Below are 8,685 nucleotides of genomic sequence, written 5' to 3' on the forward strand. Positions count from 1 at the left end.
TTTTTTTTTTTTTTTTAAGACAGGGTCTCACCATGTAGCCTCTGACTTAAAGTAATTCTCCTGCCTCAGTCTCCCAGTTGCCATTACTACAGTTGGGAGCTGAAATATCATGGCTTTGTGTTAAGCCAGGAATGATGGTGCACACCTTTAGTTCCAGCACTTGCAAGGCAGAGGCAGGTAGACTTCTGTGGGCAAGGCCACCTAGTCTACACAGTGAGTGTCAGAACAGGCATGTGGAGAGATCACGTCTCCAAAGAACAAAACAGAAGCTGTTTTAACAGGGCACGTGCCTATAGTTTTAGCTCTTTGGAAGCTAAGGCAAGGGGACATTAATTTCCGAGGCCAGTCTGGGTCATATAGTTTTAATTATCACAAAAAGAAGATGGTTGTAAAGAGAGAGCCCTGACCAAGGCCTTTCAGTGATTTATATTTCATCTTTATAAGAAATGATTGGTACAGCTGTAGCAATCAAAGTATGGCGATGATCTTTACAACTTAAAGGCATAACTGTTTTATTTAGCTTGCACTTCAGTGAGTGGGCAGTTGCACAGGCCTGTAACCTCTTCTCTCAGGAGAAAGCCGGTAGAGCATCCGTTAGAGGCTGGCCTGGCTATGCAGTGAGTTCTAGTCCAGTGTGGGACACACAGCTAGACACGGTATCAAGAGGAGAACAGGAGAAAGAAATAGAGTAGCGACAGCCACTGTGCAGCTGCTGACACAGCCTTGCAGGACAGGACCTTACGGGCTCTATGGGCTACAGTCCCACCCTTCAGTTGCCTGGATCACAGGCGCATGAGTGAGGAAGCCGGATTGGAAGTGGATCTCACCCCAGCTGCAGAGCTCTTACTGTTACTTGGGGCTTCAGTGGTCCCAGATGAGGCTGGGGGTGAGGCAAAATGTAGCCTTTCTGTTCTGCTCTTTCTAAGCTCCACCCACAGAAAGAACCAAGGCGCACCGCACCAGGAGTGTTGTTTTATGCTATGAAGCGTGGGGATTTTGTTTTGTTTTGTTTCTACTTCTGTTTCTCTATGTAGACCACACAGTATCCTTCTGCCTCAGCCCGTAATCGAGTGCTGAGATTAGAAGTATGCATTGGCTTATTTGTTTTTGAGATGGGGTTTCCCTATGTAGCCCAGGCTGTGCACAAGCTTGCCTCCCCAGTGCCAGGATGCAGGCATACATCAGCACACATGCTTTATGGTGGGGTTTTGTACAGAGATGGATAACTAAACTAAATACTATGGGGAAAGTGTGTAGTTGTATATTAATGTACATAGAGTAAACCAGAGAACGTCTGTAACTCTTAGAATACTACATTGGGGCTGGTGAGATGGCTCAGCGGTTAAGAGCGCCGACTGCTCTTCCAAAGGTCCTGAGTTCAAATCCCAACAACCACATGGTGGCTCACAACCATCCATAATGAGATCTGACGCCCTCTTCTGGTGTGTCTAAAGACAACTACAGTGTACTTATGTATAATAATAAGTAAATATTTAAAATACATAAAAATAACTGAGTCTGGAGAGATGGCTCAGTGGTTAAGAGTGGAGTTGGATTTCCAGCACACATGTCAGGCAGCTTACAGGTACCTTTCACTGCAGCCCTGGGAGTCCTGAAGCCTCTGGCCTCTTATGTGCCAGACATATAATAAAAAATAACAAAAAGTCTGTTTTTTTTTTTTTTAAAGTACAACTATCTGAAAGGCTGAGTGTTTGGCCTAGCAGTACAGTACTTGCCTAATATGTACAAGACTCTACACTTTAATTTTTCCCCTTCCCTTTTTCCCTCTTGCTCCAGGTCCCGCTTGCTCCGGAACCCCCTCCTCACTCCAGCCCCCGTTTGCTCCGGCCCATAGGTTCTTTATTTATTTTTCATTACGGATGGTTGTGAACCACCATGTGGTTGCTGGGATTTGAACTCATGACTTCTGGAAGAGCAGTCAGTGCTCTTACCCACTGAGCCATCTCACCAGCCCTAATTTTTTTTATTATTATAATTCATGGGTATGGGTGTTTTGCCTCTCTCTCTCTCTCTCTCTCTCTCTCTCTCTCTCTGTGTGTGTGTGTGTGTGTGTGTGTGTGTGTGGACTATGTGCATGGCTGGTTTGTGGAGGCCAGAAAATGACATGAACTGAGTTACAAATGGTGTAGCAACCAGCACTCTGAGGTTTGGAGCTGTTTCTCCAGACCTGATCTTTTCCCCTCCCTCTTATTCCCCCTTCCTTCCTTCCTTCCTTCCTTCCTTCCTTCCTTCCTTCCTTCCTTCCTTCCTTCCTTCCTTTCCTTCTNATATATATATATATATATATATATATATATATATATACATATATTTCAAGACTATCCAATGAGAAAAGCAAAATGTCTCTCTCTCATCCTTTTGGATATTGATGGAGATGCCACAGGAAGATTACTTCAAGGGATTAAAGTAGCAGACAGGAAATCCTCTGATTAAAAAGAAGTTGGGCATAATGGCACCAGTCCCAGCACTGGTGAAGAAGAAGCAGGAGATCACAAGTTCAAGACCACCCCAGGCTGCAGAGCAAGACCTTGCCTTGAAAGAAGGTGGAGAAAGTCAGAGAACTGGCTCAACAGGTAAGGGCACTGTGGACAAGCTTGAGGACCCAAGGTCAGTATCTGGACCCTATGGAGCAGAAGAAAAGAACCGATCTCCACTTGTGCACATGCAGCACACGCACACACGCACGCGCACACACACACTCGGCTGCTCTAACGTGTACGGACAGCATTAGGATGGCTGCAAGTGCACTGAGCTGAGATTACAAAACCAGCAGCGAAAAGGCCACAGCTATATTTGGAAGAAGGAAGAGACCGACCCAGTGCCTAGGGTGGGTGGTGTAACAGCAGCGGCAGATGACCAAGAGGAAGCAGAGCTTCACCACTTTCATCATGTTTGTCTTTGCAACCAGAAGAAGATGCTCAGGATTAAAATGACTTGAGGTTGCAGTTAGGGGCTGGAGTCGATGGCAAAGCAGTGGTGAAGTAGCTGCTGGGATGATGTTTGAAGAAAGTAGGAGGAGGAGGAGGAGAGCAAACTAACGAGAGAGAGAGAGAGAGAGAGAGAGAGAGAGAGAGAGAGAGAGAGAGAGAGATCCTCCGGGAAGAGGAGAAGGGCTTTAACTCCATCAAGGAGGTGTAGACCACAGACTTGGATCTCGTCCTCCCTCTAGAGTCCAACAGAAGCTGTGTGCAGTCTTGCAGCCATTGTAGACAACTGTTGAGTGAAAGGTTTGGAAAAAAGAACATACTGCAAATGATCAATGCCGTTCTACCTTGCGCTTGTAAACTATCTGGAATGAGTTAGCCTTGAATTCTGGTCTCCCTGTGGCCGTCTGCGTGCAGGGCAGGAACAGCAGGAAGTTGCATGAGCTAAGTGAACTTCCCTTCCCTGTCCCCCCACAGCAGCAGCAGCAGCAGCGTTACCATACTGCTGACAGGGAACTCTGGGCCTTTGTTTGCTTTGGGCCTTGATCTCAGAAAGCAAAAAGCGACAAAGTCCTTTGGGAAAATCAGATGACATAAGGAAACACGGGCAGTCGGTTGGTGGCTCCCCAACAGTTTCAACATCAGCCAAGCAAGTGTGGTGCTGCACACCTGTAATGCCGGCACCTGAGAGGCAGAGGCAGGGGGAGCTGGACATTGAGAGCTAGCCTGGACTACATAGGGAGACTTGATTTCAAAACCTACCATAGAAGCTGGGCCTGCGGCCACAGGCCTGTAATTCCAGCTACCCTGGAAATGGAGTAAAGAGAAACACAGCTTCCAAGCCAGCCTGAACTCAGGGCTACTCAAGAGTATTCTGGGTGACTTATCAGGCCCTGTCTCAAAACACAACTGTGAGGATCAGTTCAAAGGCATCCTCAGCAACATAGCAAGTTCAAGACCAGTTTTGAGGACTAGAAAAAAACCAGAAACACTAGAATAATCGGGCAGGGCACGGTGGTTCATCCTTTAACCCCAGCACTTGGCAGAGGAATGAGAATCTGAGTTTGAGGCAAGCCTGGACTACATAGTGAGTTCAAGGCTAGCCAGAGGCACATAGAAAGACCCTGTCTCAAAAAAAAAAGATTATAAACTAAGCTTTATAGAGTCAGCAAAAATATCAGAATAAAGACCTACAGACCTATGGGGATTCATTCCTTAATAAAAGTAATAGGGAAAAAAAAAAAAAGCTGAAATCAACTTTCAAACTAAAAGTCAACCAGACTTAAACAACTTGTTTAAGAAGACTAGCTGAGGCCCTGAAGAGAGGGCTCAGCAGTTAAGAGCACTGGCTACTCTTCAGGGATCCAAGTTCAATTCCCAGCCAGAACCATCTGTAGATCCAGTTCCAGTAGATTTGATTGCCTTCTTCTGGCCTCCTGGGGCACTAGGTATACACAAGGTGTACAGACAGACAGACAGACACACACACACACACACACACACACACAGGCAGGATATGAACTCTCCTGCTGCATATGTAACAGAGGATCGCCTTCTTAGGCCCCTTGTTCCTAGGGAGGCTCGACGCCCCAGCATAGGGGAATGCTAGGGGACTGAGGCAGGAGTGGGTGAGTGGGTGGGGAAGCACCCTCATAGAGGCAGGGGAAAAGGAGATGGAAAAGGGAGGTTTCAGAGGGGAAACCAGGAAGGGGGACAACATTTGAAATGTAAATAGATGGGGCTGGAGAGATGGCTCAGAGGTTAAGAGCACTGACTTGATCTTCCAGAGGTCCTGAGTTTAATTCCCAGCAACCACATGGTGACTTCCAACCATCTGCAATCAGATCCAATGCCCTCTTCTGGTGTGTCTAAAGACAGCTACAGCATACTCATATATATATAAATAAGTAAATGTAAATAAATAAATGTAAATAAATAAAATAACCAATTAAAAAAACAAAGAAATTCTTAAAATTCTCAAAAGATTAAAAAAAAACTTTTTAAAACTTGATGAATTCTGAATGTTGGTAAAGACAGGTACTTTTGTGGAGGTTTTTTTTGTTTTGTTTTGTTTTGTTTTTTGACAAGTTCTCATTACGCAGCCCTGGCTGGCTTCCGGAGTGCTGGGATCAAAGGCCTAGGTCAGCAACCTTGATGCTTTTTAAATTGCCTTAATCTAGTAGGATGTAAACTCAAGTCCAGCCTGAGCTACAGAGCAAACCCATTTCTCAAAAACCAAACATAGCAGCCAAAAACAAAAAGCAAGCAAGCAAGCAAACAAACAAACAAACCCTAGGCCAGCTGGTCCAGCAACTAAAAGCAGTTTGTGCCAAGCCTGGTAACTTTGACTTGATCCCTGGACTCCATATGACAGAAGGAGAGAATTTACTCCAGAAAGTTGTTAAGCTGCCTTGTTTATGTCATCTGAGAAGAGGAAGCCTCAAATGAGAAAATGCCTCCATGAGAGAGAGAGGGCCCAGCCCATTGAGGGTGGGGCCACCCCATGTGGAGGTCCTAGGTTCTGTAAGAAAGCAGACTGAGCAAGCCATGAGGTGAAAGCCAGTTTAACAGCAGCACCCCCACCACACCTACCCCCCATGGCCTCTTTCCTAGCCCCTGCTTCCAGGTTCCGCCCAGTTTCTAGGTCCTAGTTCAGCTTCCCACAATGGACTTTGATTCAGGATATGCAAGCTAAATAAACCCTTTCCTCCACAAGTTGTCTTGGGTGATGGTGTTTTATCACAGCAATAGAAACCTTGACTGAGGGCTGGAGAGATGGCTCAGCAGTTAAGAGCACCGACTGCTCTTCAGAAGGTCCTGAGTTCAAATCCCAGCAACCACATGGTGGCTCACAACCATTCGTAATGTGATCTGATGCCCTCTTCTGGTGTGTCTGAAGACAGCTACAGTGTACTTATGTATAAATCTTAAAAAAAAAAAAAAAAAACCCTGACTGAGACATTTGTCCTCTGGCTGCCACACGTGTGAGTTGGCACACACACACTCAGTTGTTTAACACACACAATAAATGTAATAAAAAGAATAATAAAAAGAAGCATGCCGGGCGTGGTGGCGCACGCCTTTAATCCCAGCACTCGGGAGGCAGAGGCAGGCGGATTTCTGAGTTCGAGGCCAGCCTGGTCTACAAAGTGAGCTCCAGGACAGCCAGGGCTATAAAGAGAAACCCTGTCTCGAAAAACCAAAAAAAAAAAAAAAAAAAAAAAAAAAAAAAGAAGCATAAGTTAAAAAGAAGAGAAAAGAATCCATTTAAAAGCAGTCGTGTACATGCAGGCAGAGGCAGGTGGATTTATGAGTTCAAAGCCAGCCTGGTCTCACAAAAAATTGAACATGAGCCGCACTAACTGGCCACCTCTGTCCTTGTCCCAGATGACCCAAAAGCTAAAGCTTCCTGTATGGGAGAACAAAACTACTGTGATTGTGGGTACGGTCACAGATGATGCGCAGATTCTGCAAGTGCTCAGGCTGAAGGTGTGTGCCCTGCAGTGAGCAACCGGGCCCGAAGTCGCAGTCTCAAAGCTGGCAGTAAGATCCTCAGCTTCGACCAGCTGGCCCTGGAGTCTCCCAAGGACCGAGGCACTGGGTTCCTTCCTGGTCCTCGGAAGGGCCGAGAGGTATAGGCTCCAGGAACCACACACAGCCACCCCAAACCCTATGTCCGGTCCAAGGGCCGGAAGTTCGAGCGTGCCAGAGGTGGAATGGCCGAAGCTACAAAAACTAACCCTGGATCTTACTGTTAACAAAAAAGCTTTGGATGTTGAAAACAAATAAACAAACAAACAAATCCATCCCCACTGAAGCCACTCAAGGGTCCTACTTCAAAGCCACATTCCAAAGCAAGTGTCCTTATTGGGGCTGCACTGTAGTCCTCTGGTAGCGCCCTTAGAAGCGGTCAACAGCTGACCCTGCTTGGTGGTTCCAAAGGATCTGATGCCCTCTGCTGGTTATCTTGAGCACAGCATGCACGTGGTGTACATAATACAGGTAGGCAAAATTCTCATACATATAAAACTAAAACTAATAAATCTTAAAAGGAAATAGCTTAGGCAAGTCACAAATCCAATAAGGAGGCAAACAACCAAAACAAGCTCTATGGGGGTTGGAGAGATGGCTCAGCGGTTAAGAGCACTGACTGCTCTTCCGAAGGTCATGAGTTCAAATTCCAGCAACCACATGGTGGCTCACAATAATGAGATCTGATGCCCTTTTCTGGTGTGTCTGAAGATAGCTACAGTGTACTTAGATATAATAATAAATAAATCTTTAAAAAATATTAAAAAAAAAAAAAACCAAGCTCTATGGGCTCAGGAGAGGGCTCAGCAGGCAAGAGGGTTTGCTGCTCTTGCAAAAGAGCCAGGTTCAAGTCCTAGCGTCTACTAGGTGGCTAACAACCATTTGTAATTCCAGTTTCAGGGGATCCAATGTCCTTTCTGGCCTCCACAGGCACAAGACGCACATGTGTTGGGATTAAAGGCGTATGCTACCACCACCTGTCAATGCAACAAACCTTAGAGTCACTTGGAAAGAGAGTTTTAATGAGGAGTCACCTAAACAAAGGTGACAGACATATAGGCATGTCTGTGAGGATTGCCTTGATTGTTAATTGAATGTGTGTGGCACCACTTCCCGGACTGAGCCCTGGGCTTTATAGGAAGACTGAGTAGTCCCTGAGCATGAGGCTGAGGGGACCAGCTGTCCCACGCTCTGGCCACTGAGATGTCCATGCAGTAATGGACAGTAACTTGTAAGCCTTAAGATAAGCCCCTCCCTCCTTTTCCTCAAGGTGTTTTTCACAGCAACAGAGATGGAAATCGAACACCTACCTCGTTCAGGGCTCTGCCTTCTTTCTCTCTTTCCATCTCAAGCACTACAAACTCCAAACAAAGCAAAACACTAAAGATGCCCAAGTAACTAAAGGAAATCACGCTTGAAGAAGTAAAAGAGAGGGCTGGATAGATAGAGCTCGAATCAAACAAAAAGAAAGAAAAAGAAGAGAGAAAGAAACACCAGACCTGGTTCTTTAAGCTACGAGATGGAAATCTGAGCCCACAAGAGCATCAGCGAAGAGAAGGTCACCTTGAAAGACAGTGTTAATTTATAGGGTTTTTTTTTCCCCTACCCTTGAAATATTTTAGAGGCAGTTGTACTGAGCACCTCAGCTCATACCAGCATTCCAAGTCCTTCGGAAGCTGAAGCTGAAGGACCTCTGAGATACAGAGCTAGGCTCAGCCTCAAAACAACAACTATAACCCATAATGCCGATCTCTCAAGGATGCGTAAAGATGCAGTCCCCGCAGCTAAACACAGGGCAGCGACATCTGTGAGGTTTGATCTGACAGAAGAACCGAGAGAGGAAAGAGACGATTCAATAGCAACAGTGAGAGACTTCGATGCTGCAAAGGAACAAAGGACTTGAACACTGTGCACAAGCCAAACCTAAAGGTCACCGTGAGGACGCCCTGCCCAGCGACAGCAGATGTGCACAGTACCACAGAGATGTCCTCCAGGACAGACCATATGCCAGACTACAGAGCTACCCTCCACGAGTTTTAAAGGACTCAAGTCGTACGGAGAAAATGTCTCAATCACCAGAGCTCAAAATAACAACAAAAGAAATTAAGGGAATTCAAAATTATGTGGAAACTAGGCAACACTATTTGAGAACTAAAAAAAAAAAAAAAAAAAAAAAAATCACATTGAGGAAGTAGAAAACACATTGGGA

This window comes from Mus caroli, chromosome 7, assembly GCF_900094665.2.
Source record: "Mus caroli chromosome 7, CAROLI_EIJ_v1.1, whole genome shotgun sequence".
Taxonomy (NCBI): domain Eukaryota; kingdom Metazoa; phylum Chordata; class Mammalia; order Rodentia; family Muridae; genus Mus; species Mus caroli.